This window comes from Delphinapterus leucas, chromosome 18 (assembly GCF_059928025.1).
Source record: "Delphinapterus leucas isolate spDelLeu-1000000601 "Yukka" chromosome 18, BTC_Dleu_Yukka2, whole genome shotgun sequence".
NCBI classification, from domain to species: Eukaryota; Metazoa; Chordata; class Mammalia; order Artiodactyla; family Monodontidae; genus Delphinapterus; species Delphinapterus leucas.
This window is the reverse complement of record NC_143146.1, coordinates 51,979,827-51,998,619: the sequence shown is the minus strand read 5'-3', so window position 1 is coordinate 51,998,619 and position 18,793 is coordinate 51,979,827.

The following is an 18,793-nucleotide window of genomic DNA, read 5'->3' as shown; positions in this document are numbered from 1 at the left end:
AATGAGAGGTGTTACAATCAATCTATAACAAATACAGAAAAAAAAGTCATTTATATGTTATTTGAGTATTGTCTTTTTCCCAGACAATACTAGGATTGAATGTTTTATGTTTAAGTTGAAAAAAAAATCATGTCTTTAAGTATATATGTCATATTTTTATGTTTTTATGTTACATGTATATTAGGTGGTGTGTGTGTGTGTGTGTTCATAATAGACACATACACTTCTAATTTGTATCATTTACACTTTGTTATATTGATTTCATTGGCATTTTTAAGTGATGCATCTATGAAGAAATTGATGATCACGATATGCTACAACTCAGAGCTCTGTATCAGCCACCTTAGCCATAAACAGCCTGACAGTATCACTCTGTCATTTGAGGTGCACAATGTCTTCCAATTACTATCATGTACAATCCATTCTCTTCTGCCTGGTTTTCCCACCCACCTCATTCCCCCTCCTTCAGGAATGTATTACTGATTGACTAAAAGTAGTTCCTACAGTGTATATAGTCAATTCCCTAGCCCTGAAGGGACAGTCTTGCTCACTTTCTTCCAAACTAACCCATGAAAAAGGTGGCTCACAGTTTATATAGTTTCCAATCATATGGTGTAAATCAGGGTTAGGGAAAGTTCAACATAGTGAACACTGACCAGAGAATTAGAAGGGTTTGGGCAACAGGGCAGCTATGTGATTTTGGGTGAAACAACATTCCTTAGGCAGACCTCCCAAATCTATAAAACATGAAAGTCATACTAAAGAACTCTGAGATTCTTTCCAACTCTAACAGATTTCAAGAACATATTAAGGATTACTAAAATGTATGAGCTTATCAATCAATACAAACTCACGTAATAGATTCTGTAAGTGAGAAAATTCTAGCATAACTACATTATATTGTTCTCATAATGTTTCATGCTTGAAGGTAGCAATGTGGCAGTGGGTACAGCATGTGGATTGAGACAAACCTGAATTCAAATACTAACCATTAAGAGCTTTATTAATTTGGTCAAGTTCCTTACAATTTCAATACTCAGTTTTGTCATCTGTAAGATAGAGAGAAATATGTGAACATTGCAGAATTGCTTGGCAGGAATAGAAATAATATATATATATGAAAAGCTCCACTCTATTTCTGGGATATAATAGAAGGACACCATGAGATACACTTTTAGTGATATTATCATATTCACTTGATTGTGCATATAAATACCTTTCATAGCACACAAGTTTTCAATCAATATTTAGTATAAGAGTAAATAGACCTAAGTGAGGGAGACAATTGAAAACAATTCCACATACTGCTATAAACAGATAAAACTGACAGATCCATAAATACTGGAATTCAACAGATAGATCTACAAATACCTAGATGTCCAGATTGCTGCCATAACACTAAGTGAAGCAACTCAATAATTAAATAGCCACCTTTGCCAGCATATGATGTTGTTCTGCTCAATAATTCATTTAATGATTAATTCTTAAGTATCTACTATGTATTGAGTCCTGGGGCTGGAGCAATGACAAAATCTGTGCTCCTGTGATTCTGATTCTAATGGAAGAAGATAAATTAAATGCAAATAAACTAGTTAATATTTAATATGCTAGCTTGATGGAGATCTGTGCTATGAAGAAAAATAAAGCTAGGCAGTGGAGAGAGAGAGGGATGGGGGAGGAAAGGGATATTTTATTCCTGATGAAATGATTTGTGAGAGGAGATTCAAAGGAAGTCAGGGGACAGTCTTGTTGCTATCAGAGTGAGAGTGTAAGCAAAGGCCCTGAGGCAGGAGACCACCTAGGTTTTTCAAGATAAAACAGGATGTAGAGACCATAAGAAAGAGTGAGCAATAATAAGAGATAAGTTGTGTGTGGGGGGATGGAACATGGTTACAAACTAGGATTTTACTCCACATGAGATGGGGCACTGAAAATATAGCTTTGGAAATTAACAGCATAGAGATAATGCTTAGACAGGAGAGCATCTTGGGAGTGAATGAACTCAGAGAAGAGAAATCATCTGAGTACTGAATACCAGATAGGTCAGTCAGTGTTGCTGCTTCATTGTTGTAGTGCAGTATATTATAAATGATATGAATGCTATACTTTGTCTAAAATGTTGTAACATTTTATGAATTTCAATTATTACAGTATTTCCTTCTTCACTTCATACTGTTAGCAGGTAAGCGAAGTAACCCTGGGAATATTCTCAGCCATGCTCTACAGATGCGGAAACCAACACACAGCTGGATGGAGTGATTGCCTCCAGCTTAAATTGATTTTAAATGAAGAGCAGCCAGAAGCTTCACTTTCCAATCCTCTCTTATCCTAATATACGCTTATTCTAGTGGGCTTCTAAGGACCCTATCCTGAATCCTCCTGCCCACATTCTCTGAAGACTTCTCACAGACTGCCACAGCTCTTAAAGTGATGTGGTCTCAAGTGTCTTTCTGCTGCCCTGAGAGGAAAGGAAACAAAAAATCATGACCAGAAATAGCTATCATTTGTTGAAAGTCCATGATGAAGATTTATCTGTCCCATCCTTCTGATGGAATGGTGAAATTGCCAAGCAGTACTTGAGTACCAAGCTTTGCATTAGCAACCAAAATCTCGAATGAATCCCTCTTCATTCAGTTACTACCTTGAAGAAGGTAAGTAATTCATTTACCTTCTTCAAGAATTTGTTTACTCCTTACTGAAACAGGCATAGCAGCATAGCAGTTTCCAGTGTAGAGATGGTGTCAGAGAAAGCACTTTACACACTGTTGCATGACATATAATTATTAATAATTAAAGTTTATACAAATATAGAACTGAAGACTCTAGCTTATAAAAAATAAGCTATATAAATTAAGTATATTTAAATATATTTGTATGAATCTTATAAGTAGATTTCACTTAGAAAGACAAAGATTTATCTTGTCTCCTATGTGAATATCTAAAACTTATTAATACAGCTTCTATTAACATAGCTCAAGCACACTTAATCTGCAGCTTCAATTGTGCTATCAGTGTTTAATGTATTAAAAGTCATGTTTTTGCCTTTGAGTCTTCTAGGTAGTTGTCTATAACACGTGTATTATTTGATACAGATAACAAGTAAAATGTTCCTTTGGTAAAAGTGTTGATACAGAACCTAATACAATCTGTGAATAGTACAGCAGAGGATGATAATCAAATAATGAAATTTAGAGAAATCCATGGGTTTTTTAATTAGCAAGATCAAATCATTACAAAATAAATAAATAAACAAACCTCTTCATGACAAAGACTTTTTGTTCTCAGTCCAAGAAATAAATAAGTAAATTGATAGAATGATTGATAAACAGATATATAAATATTCCTAATAACTTATCACTTTCAAATACAATCTAAATCATTGATTAATTATAGTTATCATCTCACTTCAATAATTCTGAAATGTTCATGTATATTGTAACTAAACATAAAGGACCTGTTTACATAAATAGTATAGTAACTATATATGTAGAAAAATAAGTAGATAGATGGTGGTGTGTGTCCTTTGTTTGTTCTTTAGAATCATTAAAATCATCTTGTCCCCCTCAGCTTTTGTAGGATTTGAGGGTGATCAGACATCTCCTTTCAACTTCACTTTTGAGATAATACAAAGATGACTTTAAAAATATATTTTGTACAATCATCACCATTGATTAAATTATTATATCTTTAGTCTATCAATATGCATCTATACAAGGTTAACATAGGTATTTTAATTTTAGAAAGCACTAGGTATTTTTATTTTATTTTATTATTTTTTTCATTGAGGGCAAGACTGTGTATGTGTGTGGTGGGGGGTCTATGTGTGACTGTGTGTGTCTGCACGCATGTGTGTGTTTACACAGACATTTATAATTGAGAACTTTCTTCTTCAAGGCCATGGATCTGTGTCTAAAATCCAGCCATCTGTCCTGCTTCATGTCCTTCAGACAATGGCCAAGGCCATAAAAATGTTGGCTTTTAGGCTTTTTGGATTTGTCACTTCATATGGAGGGCAGGATGGTCAGATCCAGGAAATCCCTTGTCGCAGTGGTTGCATTTAAAAAACTTTGCACCTGTGTGCTTCCTGTATTGCCTCGTGAGCGCACCACTTCGGGCAAAATGCCACTCACACACTTCCCATGAGCACTTGGGAGCATTCAGGGCAATGACATAGATATAGTACCAGCATGCTGCCACTGCCTGATTCATAGAGGGAGTACCTACTCAAATGTCTACCTTTGAGATTGTATTCAGTAGGTGCAGAGCAAAGTCCAAATACTTGCATTTTGATAAGGATTCTAAGAGACAGATGTTAAACACTTTGAAAACACTGGCATTAGATAATAAAATGATGCTTAAAATAAATGTTTTAAGGGAGGATAAAGTAGTATCACAAAAAATAAGGTAGAATACCTTAATATACTGTTTGAAATAAAGAAATAACATTCAAATAAAATAATGTTTCAGGAAAATATCTGATTATAATTGATAATTCCTTATTAGTAATTTTTTATTAGTAATTCTGGATTAGTTTGAAATTTAGTTATTTTTATGTCAGGAATTTTCCATTGCTTTTTCTGGATCCCATCTTTAAGCTACCTATGACAATATTCATGTAGTAAACAGATTGAAAACAATCTATTTTAGTCTAATACATATGCCAAAACAAATATATATTCATTCATTTATTCAAAAATATTTATGAATGTATGCCAGTGCCAGCATTCTGGTAGGTGAAGATGAGGATCAAATAATGATCAGAACTATTCCTGAGGCTGGATATTGTCTGAATTAATGACTCTTGAACTTTAATTTTCTTTAGAATCACATGGAACCCTGATGAAATGCAAATGCTGATTCAGTAGGTCTGAGATCAAGCCTGAGATTTTGTGATTCTAACATATAGCTGCTGCTGGTCCCTTACCACATTTTGAGTATCTAGGGTCAGAGAATTTAAATGTCTACTCTCACAGCTTCTGCTATGGGCCTTAGAACCAATGTAGTCAGCCATATCTTCACTGTGATGTAGACAAATTAGGAAAGAAATGGCTGGGAGGTATTTTGCCAGAAATAGTTCCTGATTATACTCTAAGAGTCAGAAGAAATCGTTTCCAAAGTTATCTTTTATATTAGAATCAGTTAATTAAATGTGTCTTTTAATCTTTCCAAATACACCCAGTCATTGACATAGAACAAGTCTAAACATATTTGGAATCATTGATCGTCACCTAGTCAGCATTTGATTCATTATTTCTAATATTTCATAGAACACTGCCTGCACTGGAGAGGTAAAAGAAGGATGTGATCTTTTTTCAAGATGTCTATTGATAAATAGGGACTAGTGTGAGTCACACTTGAAACATTTAATCAAGTGTTTTTTTAACTACACTAAAAATATTTAATACTTTTCTTGCGAGAGAATTTAGGTCCATGTTTGCGATTTTACTAAAATTCAGTTTCGATCGTGTAGAATTTTCATAGGACCTGTAAAACTGAATAAAGAGAAACCTCAATTAAAATAGAGTTGGGGGGCCAGAAGGAGGAGCTCTCACTCCCTAGACAATAACAAAGCCCAGGAGGAAGAAGCAAAATCTCCTCTTCTTTCCTGGCAAAAGCTCAGCCAATGAGTATAGAGGCTCAGCAAGCCTCTATACTTTAAACTCTTAGTTCTTTCAATGGACTCTGTTTACTATAACCCTTCTAAACCTTCTCTTCCCCTCTATAAAAGAGTTCTCTTCTGGTTGGTGGGGATTTGCTCATGGCTTGCCGTAGTTGCAGACGCCAAAATACAATTCTTTGTTGATTTCTAATAAACTCATTTTTGCTGGAGAAATAACCGGCAGCATATTTGTTTGAGGTTGACAGACCAAAGACCATCTTCTATTTTAGATTGATATGCTTATAATCTTTACATAATTTTTAGTTCAATAAAGATTTTTGTTTTTTTTTAATTTTTGAGTTCTGGGTAACTTGAGAAAAAAATGAGGTAATAATATACCCCCTGCTAGACTTTTCTCACAGTTGTTTATGAAAAGAAAAGCAAAAGGTCAGGTAGCACTCAGATGGCAACCTTAGCAGCTATAAAGTTCACTGGGGAACTTGCTGAGAAAGAAGCATAGTGGACTTGCAGGTCTCCAATGCCTACAGTATTTGTTGGTAGCCCTCAAAGTTCTAGCTGATCCAGATACAGTGGTGATTAATATAGTTTCAGGAATTTTTTTGCCTAGTGGTTAAACATTGCCATTATTATGAATTAAATTATATAAACAATTAAACTTCTTTAAAAGCAAAAGTAATAAATACACAAAACTCACCCCTTTCTAATCATCTTACTCTATTTTATTAATATCTGTGTTCTTGAGGTTATTTATGCCTCTTGTATTTGTATAGTGAAAATATTTTGCAGTTTGTTGCTGAGTATCTCTTCCCAATTTACTGTACAGAGACATCATGTAGGTAGCTTGAACTCACCCTTGGTTGGAATATTTACACCATGGAAATTAGCACACCACCACACCCTGCCCCGGAGCTGGTTAGTCAACGTTTACAGGCATGCAACTTGTTAGATGTCACACTTTGGAAGAAAGAGCTTCAATCCTGGAGCTCTGAGAACGTCAAATTACGTGATTTAAGGTTTCACTGGCTCTGCCCTGGTATGACTGGGGGAGGGGCTGATAGCGCAACATGATCTGACAAAGCCTTGGATACAGGTGTGCCCTTGGAGCTCAGCATTCACCACTGGACTGAACACCAGCTACTTGCCTGGCAGGATCAGGGTTGCCACTAACCTTCGCAGTTGAGTAGGTTCAATTGTATTGAGCACTATCAATAACTAAGGACCTTTGCATGAACAGAATTCCTTTTGGGATGCTAGCTTTCATGGATCATCCCTCAATAAATTTATCTCTACAATTCAACCATCTTTCAGAAGAACGTCTTTTCATCTAAATAGGTTATATATTATATAACGTAATAAGTGTAGCAGGGAAGGTAAGTCACTTTTCAAAATTGTACATAACATCATTAACACTTTTGAGATCTTTTTGATAAGTTATGAATTTTAATGAAGCTTATTTACATTTGAAAAATAATTGTTGCCATTGCCTTTTATATTGGATCTTTTCTTTTGTAGTATCCAGTATAACAGAAATGTATACTGATTCATACTGCTTTTAAAATTATGCTTTTTTTATATCCCTTTTAATGATACATTATAGATGTTTGCCTGTCTAGAATGGTTAAAATGAACTTTTGGGGTATCTTCCCAGGTTACCATTCTATGACTATGACTTGTTAAGGGTTAATATGCAAACAATCAGTAAAATGAAGTTTGTTACAGTGTAGAAGAAATATATTTTATTCCTCTGAAATCACTGTCCTAAAACAGGTTGCATGCATGAGCATACATATGGAGTCATCCTGGAAGCCATAGGTACCCCCCCTGCACTTTAGAGGAAAACAGATCTCATAACCTTAATTCCCCTTTTTTGTCTTGCAAACCATAAAATATGATACAAATCAAAAATGAAATTGTCATTGCTGTTAAAAGGTAAGGTATTGTAAAGTGACAGCTAATATTTGAGTAGGGCATCTTGTCTAAAACTAAAAGCATTGTCTTTAAGGATTCCTTTTATTCAAGAGAAAACACTTTCAGGAAATCAAATTCCAATTCTATTTACATTTCATTTCAGTTTTAAACTGCCTTAGCATTAGCTGTTCTCCTATTCATTTAGGGAAGTAACAAATCCTATGCAATAAGAATGTTAATTTTCTCATAGTGTTGCTAATATATATTTGCAGGAAAATGGTATTGACATTTTTCTAATCACAAAAAGCAAAACCTGCAAAAGTCTGGCACCTAATGCCAAAGGAAGTTGAATACTATATATATTTGTTAGATTCATTGAATAACAATTCTTAAGGAAACTACATATTTAACTATCTATGGGACTGGACAGGTATGAGATAACAATGTAAAAAGCAATGGACAGAATGAAGTGAAAGGAATAGAAGTTGATGCTAAGAAAGGACAAAAGGAAGGAAAGAAGGGAAGAAGAGAGAGAGGGAGGGAGGGAGGAAGGAAGGAAAAGACAAGAGTGATTAGAAAACATTAGAGCAAACTTAAGTAAAAAAATAATCTGGTTAAAATAATTGATTTCTAATTATTCAATAGGTATTTGGTGTCCAGCCTAATTCTCTTCTGGAGGAGTGGTTGATTTAAACTGTGGAGTGTGATTTAGAATATTGAGAGAGAAGAGGAATTGGGATATTTCCCTCTACCTGTCTCTTACTGATGATCCTTCTTAATTTATCACTAATAACTCTGTGACCTTGGAAACATTTTCTACCTTTATTTTCTTCTGAATATTTTTGTCAATATTTAAGTAAAATTATATCTAAAAATGTTTCAAAGTACAAAAACAAATGCAACTAGCAGGTGGAGTGTGAATATTAATTATCATTAATAAAATAAAATAGATACTAATGGCTTAAGTGAACAAGCTTAGTGCCAGGATTCATATCATCTAGGTTACAGTCTGCACAAACCTTTTCAAGTTGTATGATCCTGGACAAGTTTTTACCACTTTGCATTGCCAACTCTGAAGTGCTAAATTATTAATGGATTTACAGAAACAAATAAATATTATGTTGTGAGTGAGCTCTTTAATCCATGTAATATTGCTAAATAAATATCGAAGACAAAATGTTTCTGTTGTTGTTTTATGGCAATTATATACTTTAGAAACCAAATTGCCAATTTTTCTATGAAAATGCAATCTTAGGAGAATAAAGTAAACAATGTAAAATGTTCACACATACTCAAATAGCAACCAGTGCTTTCTTTGTTTATATTAAAGGAATTTAGAATATCACAAATGTACCTGCAATGAGCATCTGGTTTGTGTAAGGCAATCTGCTTCTGTTTTAATGAGAACAGTGAAATCCAGAATGGAGAAGTTATCTGATCAAGGACTCAGAGAGATGGGGTAGAACACAGGACTCCTACCTGTGGGTCACAAATATCCTTCCTACTGCATCACGATGCCTTTATTATTTAGTACATAGATTAGTTGTCAAACAACAAAAAGTTTTTTGTCATATTTGGATTACAGCAACCATGATGTGGCTTGGAAGGAATCAACTGACATAAGGTGGAATCATCTGTGAAAAGAAAGAGGTCATTATTGGCTATTTCTGTGATGTGGCTTGAAAAGAGGAGGGGAAAAGTGTCACACTCTGCATGGATCCTTGAATTTTTTTCAGGAAAATACTCCATTAACAATGACAAGTTGCCATCTGTTAGTGAACTCTTCCAGAAGAGAGGGAAAGCTACCCAAGAACATTTTGCTACAGTCAAACTGATTCTCTGAATCCAGACCTTGGTTTCATTACATGTGCCAATAGATATCCATGGTCACTGGTAAACTTCCTCAGTGAAATAGATGTGTCAAGAAATAAATAACAAGTATTTATAAATGATAAGTTGCTACTTGAATGAAGGTATCAGTTATCCTACTAAATAAAAGCCATTTAAATTACATTTTAATTATTTTGCCTGCAAGTGTATTCAGCATTGCAGCTTCTCTACCAAACTGTATATTTGTAAGAAGTGGTATGAGGTTGCACCAGGAAAAACAAAAAAACTGACCAGTTTATGCATTCACCTTAAATTGCATCCTTAAATTTCATCTCTTGCAGATTTCCTGATAAAGATGGGGGAAATATCGAGCAGTAAATCATGAGTATCTCTCTATTTCATGCATTCTAAATTTGAGAAAAGTCAGAGAATGAAATATTTTCACCTTAGCATGTTGACAATTTAGATGACATATAGATGTTTTAATAAATAATATCTTCACTTATTTGCATGTAGATTTTATGAAAGGCAAGTAAATACATAGTTTATATCTTTTTCTTATTTCAAAATGACACAAAAGTTTTAGGCTGTTCATAGAGGTAGAAATAATAAGGGTTTATTTGTGTTAAGGATACATTTCATATTTAAAATAATAGTAGCTACACAGCAAGAATAGTGATATTACAAAAATGTAACCTTGACACCTCCGTAGTACTGAATTTTAACTTAGCCCTCTGCTCCTGGAAAATATCAAAAGTTAAGCAATCTCCCTACCCTTTTGTGATCTGGAAAACATCTTGTTGCTGAGTGCAAGCTTGTACTCATCACCACACGACAGGCCAATTAGTCAGGGGATGAGTTGTTGGGTCAAGGAATAGTGACTTTATTTGGAAAGCCAGAAGACTGAGAAGATGGTGGACTCGTGTCCCAAAGAACCATCTTACCCAAGTTAGAATTCAGGCTTCTTTTATACTAAAAGGGGAGAGGTTGTGGCTGGTTGTTGCAAACTTCTTGGTGCCGGAATCCTTTGTTCTTGCAGCTTTCCATTTAGGTCTGGTCAGAGTGTTCCAATAAAACTTCGACAAGAAAATTGTTATTCTCTTTTCTGAAACTTCCATCTCTATATGAATGTAAAAGTGTTATACCTTTAAAGGTCAGAGCCTTGCGAATGGGCTATCCTGTATATTTCAGACTATAGGCAACACGGTTTTACAAAAGGTGCAGAGCCAGCATGACAAAGCACAGGCAACAAAGCACAGAGTTAGAGCTAAAGGAATAGATCCAATATGGAGTCACGTTTGTTCTTCTCTGTTACAATCTTGAAAATAACAAGACTGAAGGATGTCCTGCTTGCTTACCTCTAACCAGGGCAGACATAGACACGCCCCCTCCATATTCCCATTCTTTGACTCATAAATGTTTGGCTGAATTACTGGTCACCACTGATCAATTGGAACAAAATGCTTGTTAACTAAATTTGGTTAAAATTCTCTACTTCTACCAGATTCCTTAATTTCTTCCCACTCATAACCTGAGCAGCAGACAGTTTCTCTTAAACAGACCACCCTCACTTCTCCACACCCGATTCTTTCTGGCTTTATTTACCCCACTCTATAAGCGAAAAACTTTTTGTCCACCCCTTGAGATACTTGCAGATTTTATTGTCAGAGCACTCTCCCTAGTGCAATAGTTCCCCACCCCCACCACTGCAATAGTCTTTTCCCCTCCCCCTGCAGCAATACTTCTGAATAGTCTGTCCTTGAATCACTATGCTGTAGAATCCCCTGAAAATAGCATAATATTGTAAGTCAACTATACTTCAATACATACATACTTCAATACATACATACATACATAAGGTCTCTCCTTACTAAGTCTGAACATTTTTTTATTTGTCAATAAAATGCAATTAATATGAACCACTTCAAATAACTTTGGATAGTGACACTTTTACAGTGTTCTTGAGTAGAAAGATTAGAACCATTGCTAGCCAAGGTCACCTCCAAATTTTGACCATCCATTTCATCTTTCCATTATTTCAAAAGTAACACTTTCTGTATGACTCTTTTGTCCTTCTTTATGAAGGAATCACCAATGTTTCACTTATCAGGCAGTACATTTTTAACTTTTAACTAACATCCATAAAGAATAGAAAAAAGTTCATTTCCATGGTTTGAATTTATAGCAGGTGATATACCATGAGTGATTTTTAAAAATCATGTATTTTAATACTTCATGTAATTTCTCTGAATAAAAAAAAGAAAGAACATACCCAAAAAAGCATGCATTCACAGCAATCTGAAGGAACACATGGGGTGAGGTGTTTCTCATCTTGGCTAAACTGAAAATTATGCTTGGAAGAAACATTTTTTTCCTTCAAATTAGCAAGCAATTCTAGATGAGCCATTTTGAAAGAAAAATATAAAGTTCTATCCTGACATCAGTTTACTGGAAACCAGTGAGAGATCCTGCTATTTAATCTCCACACTGCATTAATTAAAAAATCAAAGAAAGACTGTGCATAATAATAAACCCTTTTTAAGTAAGTGGGTTTCAATAGGAAAGCTACAGCATGCTTCTGTGTTTTCAGACATTATCTGATTTGTTTGTGCTTGCTTCCACAATTTGTCATGGTCAAATTGAGTTTTAAAACTATTATCTGAAACTATTCTCTAAGGTAGCTGCTATGTCACAATATTGATGTTCTTAGAGAATTTAATGAGAAGGTGCTAAAGTTTAATATCAAAATCACTGGTGGAACTAATCATGGTCAGACCAAGGACCAGCCCTCATGGGCTATCAATGCAGTTTAATATATATGCTTTAAACACTTACTAGTACCCAGCACTGTTCTTCTGTGATTTCACTGTGAGAGAGTGGTTCAAACAAAAAGCAATAGTCCATCAGAACCAATAAATTTAATTCCTTGTATCCCTACATGTAGAACTTTGGGGAAGTTTTCTGAAAGATAGGGAGAAAATGGAGCTCTAAAACAGGTGTGCTTTTTCTGCCTGAATTAAAAGTCGCCTAGGTCTGGGAAGGAGGATTCTACTATATTACACACTGATCCAGCTAACTTTGCCTTTCAGATTCTGATTCCTGCCATCTGCCTTGCTTCCTGAAGGTCTGTTTCTTTTCTTCTTGGGTGGACTTCCCAGTTCAGCTCTTGTTCCTGCTTCTCAGGGCTTGACCCTTGTCTCCTGCCTAAACAGACACATTTACCTCTCCTCCTGCCTCGGGACTCCAGAACACAGTCCCATCCTTCCAGCTTCCTGCTCCTGTTATTGCCTAGACTGCTGTCAACTTGATTTTCTTCCTTTGGACCCTGTTGTGAAACTGACCCCGTTCCTTTGGAACCACTTTCACAAGCTGATTAGAAAATGATTTGTGCACATATAGCTCTTTCTCAATGATGATACTTCACTCAGCATCTTGTAGATATTCCAACCACCCTGTTTTAAGTAATTCCATGTGCTACTGGAATTCTGGCTGGTCATGACTTCTGTGAATGAAAAATGTTGCTGCCATGTCAGTAAACAAAGGATGTTGCCGACATCAAACCACTACAGCACACCCTCCATGGTGAGCCCTGAGGGAACTCAGGATGGAGACAAATGAGCTACCCCCTGCCAAGCCCTCAGTCATTGCCGCCACCCTCAGTGGTGCACCCTGACGGGACTCAGGATGGGAAAGAATAGGATACTGGCCCTAGATAGCTAAGGTGCATATCAAAGTGAAAGCAGCTCTTTTGCCCCTTTCCTGTTTGTCCATTTCTGTTCCTCTCTAACCTTAAAAGAACCTAATTATAGGAATGAGATCACTAGGCAGTTTAACCTAACTCCTGACATACTTTCCTGAATGCACACCATGCCTTGTCTAACCTGTTGAGTCTTTTCCTAGATAAAAAGAAAAATGAAAAATTAAGCAGTTAAAAAAATGACTGGCTCTCTACGCTCAACAGCCCCCCTAAACAATCCTGCAGGCAGATCACTTTGGCAAGATAACATCTGAAGAGAGTCAATCATTCTGTACACAATGGAGAATGATTCAGAACACAATCTCCTGTCTCAATGATTCACTGAGATTCTCTCCCCAGTTTTCCCTTTAAAAACTGTCATGGCTGAGCAGAATCTTCAAAGTTGGTCTCTGGACACGAGTCCACCATTTCCCCAGATTGCGGGCTTTTCTGATTAAAGCACCTTTCCTTTCTACTGACACTTGCCTCTCGAATTACTGGCACCTGAGCTCAGTAACAAAAGGAATGATTTCAATGAGCTCAGACTCTTGCATCTTCCCATACATATTAAAGTGCTAAATTCATTAGCTTGATATATCTTGTTTCCTTTAATTAACGGTAATCTTTTGATATTCTGACTAACTGGTCTTTTTTGCAAAAATCCCTATGTATCACTTACCTCTTTGGAGCAGTCCCTTAGAGCTATATAAGATGCTGTCTCCTGGGCTTGAAGTCCTCAAAAAGTCTTCCAAATAAAACACAATTCTCAACTTTTAGGTTATGCAATTTTTTCAGTCAACATTTCCATTGTTCCTCACCTTTCTTAATATTGTTTGATATAGTACCTGATTTTCAAGTTTTAAAATTTAATGTTATTATTTTCCCATAAATATTACATAATTACAACTATTTTTTTTCCTGAAGTTCAAAAGGTGATAATCTTGGGAAATTTGTCACATTAAATAATTACAAAAAATAGAAATCTCAGGGATAATACAACAATTTCTGCTCATTTTATTTAAAAAAATTACATGTAACTTCTATTATTATTAGCAATTTTCCCTTTGACTATGAATATGTAGAAAATAGTTAACTGCAGTCATATTTTTTTAATTTTGTTTACTTTAGTCATTAAAGAATTGTCTTTGAAACTTAGACCAATTAGACCACATATTGTCCAGTTTCTAATTAACTTAAGATGATTAAAATTAGATGCCTTTTATATTCTTACCCAGTTATAAAATTTTTAATGGCATTTTTAAAGGAAATTTCTCCTAGAGTCAGCAGCATCAAATAGTCATACTGATATACATTGTGTATGTGTGTGTGTGTGTGTACACACAATATATATATATTTAGGATCATGTGTTGAGACTTTTAGTGTGTTTCAGCAATGGCTTTGGCACATTCTGTGTTCAAAGGATTCATATAGGAATTTGGGATCTTACTTTATATTATGCCAACTTTTATGGTGGCCTTTCATTTTGTTTATTTCAAAATGTTTGTCCCTCTCCATCTGCCTTTGTACTGACTCCTATCTTACCTTAGGCCGGAAAGCACACTGAGCAGCTTCCAACAAAGTGAGACCAAGGATGTTTCACAATGGGCTCTGCAGGACAGACTGTGTGAAGTTCAATTGTTTCCTCCCCCAGAGTCAGATCTAAGCCATCACTCTGCTAATGAGCTCACTTTCACCAGCATGCAAAATGCTCTGTCACTGTTTCAAACGTTGGCTGCTCTATTGACCTTTTAAGTAGCTGTGAATTCTTTTTATTTTTTCTCTTGTAAATGCTTTGCAGCCTTCTGTAATGCTGAAAGTTTTCCAAAACCAACGAAGAATACAATTCAACACTCTCCTATTTTTTTTAACATCTTTATTGGAGTACACTCGCTTTACAATGTTGTTAGTCTCTGCTGTATAACAAAGTGAATCAGCTATATGTATACATATATCCCCATATCCCCTCCCTCTTGCACCTCCCTTCGACTCTTCCTATCCCACCCCTCTAGGTGGCCACAAAGCATGAGATGAAGTCCCTGTGCTATACAGCTGCATAACCCTCTCCTATTTTAAGTTTTATTTTTATGGGTTTTTCTTCTGTTTAGTGAACATCTCAGATTGAAAGAATTACTTTATATCTATTGCAACCTTCTTGCCAGAAAGTACGTATAACAAAGAACTTGAGATTTTATGCGCTCTGCAAATAATGTTCTCATCGTTTGCCAAATTTTAGAAACTCTTCAGTCTGTAAGCCTGTACCTGCCAAGTGCAGGGTATTCTCACTGATTCTTTTAAATATACATTTATTTTATTATGTCTGAGTTTGATTATTTTTAGATGCTTTTTTTGTTGTTGTTGTTGTTCTATAAACTTCTGTTGATATTCCATCTCCAGTTTTTGCATCACTATTGTTTATATTTTCATTTATTCAATCAGTAGATGCTTATTTGCCTGTGTACTCAATACTAGATCATTCTCTTTGCACAGTGGACACCATGGAGAACAGAAGAGAACTCCACCTCTGGAGCTTACATGAGCTGGTGTGCTGGAGAGATTAAAAATCAGCAAGATAAATAATTGACTGAATATATTGCGAGTTAGATGGTGATAAGTGATGCTGCATATTAGTTTGATGTGGTTTTAAAGCCGCTTGTTTATGACTTAAGTGAAGTTATTTTAATCCTCTAGTTTATGGACAGGATAAAAAAACTTATTAGAAGTAAAGTTGTTTTGATATAAGAATGTGGTAAGCTGTGTCAGGATGTCATCTCATCTGTTGTGGTTGATAAGCACTCAGAGCTTAGCTACAGAGAGGCTCCTGCTGGGGGCTTATTGATAAAAAAACAAAAACAAAAACAAATAATATGAAGAAGCAACTATGGTGAGGGCACATTTAGACTATAGATACCCGAAGTTCATAAGGACGCTCTGAGAGTTTCGACTGTGCAAAGGTATATTTTGCTGATCTAGCTCTCTGAAGACCTTGGGACATTAGCTCCTTCCTGGTAAAGTCAATTCTTACCTCACTGCAGTGGCCCCAGGGAAGAAGGTCACCTTGCCTGGCAACACTGGTGCCCTGGTTCCCTAGCAACGTGCTCTAGCCACAGGGGGACGTTTCACCTCCATTCACCTGGCAGCTGGGCATCCTGGTTGGTTAAGCGACCTCTCCAAAGAACCAAACTCCTAGAAAAAGTATATATCAACTGAATTTGGATTTTATTTTTGTCATCCCCCCTTGCCTGGAACAACAATGTAATTAATCTATCATTTGTTTGGAGTATGTTATTTCTTTATTGGCTTATTAAGAGACATTATCCTGTATGCTATTGGCTTGTGAAATTACTTTAATTACCCCAGTGTAACTTTGTTGAAGAAACTACTGGCAAAGTTAGTCTCTGAGCATAATTTGCTGTCTCCAAAACAAAACAAGTTCAAAGGGGGAAATAAAGTAAAAAGGGGCTTTCAATTTTGGATAGTGACCAAAGATGTTTTTTGGGGAAACTGATATTTGATTAAAGATCAGGAGAAAAAGAAGACAGAAAAGACATGCATCAAGGCAGGAGCATACCTGACGTGTCATGGGAATGTCACAGACACCAGTGTCGTTGGAGCTGAGTAGCTGACTAAAATGGGGCAAGGGATGCTGGGAGCAGGGTGTCATTCGGCCATAATCCAGGTGAGCAATGATGGTGGCTCCCATCAGGGAGGTAGCACAGGTGGAAGTGACCAAAGCAGAATGGTAAATGAACTTAGATGGGGCAGAGAAACATCGCTTTGCAGCGGACAGTAAATTAGAACTTGGGTAGCAAGGAATGAGATTTTGATGTTTCTAAGATTTATTTTCTCTTCTCATTTTGCACTAACTAAACCCTTTTGTAGATGATGATCTTTTAATGTCTTCTACAATATGCTGAAATTCCCATCAAAGAAATTCAAAATTTCCTTATGAAACTATGTATTCATCTCCACCATAATAGAGGTTTTCCCTCTATTACTGTCTTTGGTATGAGTTAATAACTGCAATTAAATCGATTTAGGGATAAGGGTCCAAGAATACTATGTTTCAAACTCATGTTTCAGGCTATTCTATTAATTTTTTAAATATAGGAAATATTGCATGCTTATAAAACACTTCTTTTCATTTTGCTTTGTTTTGTGTTTTTCCAACAGGTTGACAGCTAGGAATAGGGCTGATCCCAATATTTTGGTCAAATAAAATCATCCATAAACAACAACGAATAATAACAATTGCCCTTATTTCTCAAAGCATTTACTACATCAGAGGAAAGTGCTGTAGCATAAAGAGCAAAGTTTACTATGAGTTTGTGTGTGGGGGGGATCTTTGTGACTTCTAGTCTTTCATTGCGAGAAATGGGCATATCTTTGTACAAACTATCACTTAAATCTGTCTCTTGACTGTTGCATTGCCATTGGTCTTTATAAATCACATAGTGTTTTCATAATTTCATTCTGAGAGTTTCAAGGAAAATAAAAGTCTTTCCCCAAAATGGAAAAATTATTCTATGTCAGTTTTATGTGATATATGAACAGAAATATGCAGATTCAATAGAAATTTCTTTTTGTTACTTCCTAGGGATTTGCTGTAAAATATTGGAGAACAGCACTTCCCATGTACCTAAAGGCTCTTAAACTCTAAATACTTTGAAGTCACAAATTTTCTACATTGTATTTTCAATTAAAAGCTTATTTTGCATTAAAAGTTAAACATTTAATTTTTTTTTTAAATTGTGGTCTCCATATTTGATTGTGCATCAGAATCACCCGAGGTGTTTTTTCAAACACAGATTTCTGGGTGCCCTCCCCAAGAGTTTCTGATAAAATATGTTGGGGTGGGGTGCAAAAGTTTGCAGCAAATATTTCTTCCATTGTTCCCTGAACCCCAGTATTAACCAATAAGATCTCATAAGTCAGACTAACCTTGCTCCCCCAAAGGCCTCATTCTTCGCTTTTGCATCTTTTTTCTGAAAATGCCTTTTTCTCAACCTACCCTCAATTGATACCTCTCTCTTTTTTGTCATTACTAAAATTCATGTTTTTCTTTTTTCAAAAAAATTTTATTGGAGTATAGTTGATTTACAATGTTGTGTTAGTTTCAGGTGTACAGCAAAGTGAATCAGTTATACATATACATTTATCAACTCTTCTAGATTTTTTTCCCATATGCTCAATTACTACCTCTCTGTAAATTACTGGAGTTGAGACTCATTATCAAAGAATGCGGTGTGTTTAGTGAGCATGGACTATTTTTTTTTTCACATCAACCAGTCTGTTTACTTAATTTTACCAGTTGATACATAAACAATCTCTTTTCTAGCAGTTTTTTTAGTCTATTTCTGAGCATGTTTACAAGCAAACTCCTGTATACTTGCCACCATATTTTAGCTGGAGACCAGGAAACAGAACTTAGAAAAGTTTTTATAGGGCGCACTTGATTTTCACCAAGTGCAAACTGGAGGCACTTGGAAGAAATCTCTCCAAGGCTCTTCAGCCCTTCACTGAGTGCACTGCAGCTGCTCTAGGAAGGCTGGGGTCTGGGAAACAAGGTAGAGCTGCTGAGGGCAGAAAACTGGGGGGTAGGCCTGGAGAGCCAGGAAGATTACCAATGACACAAAAAGATGCCATATATGCTGTAAATTGAAAAATATTTCTCATTTTTGAGAAAGTAATGAAGTTTGAA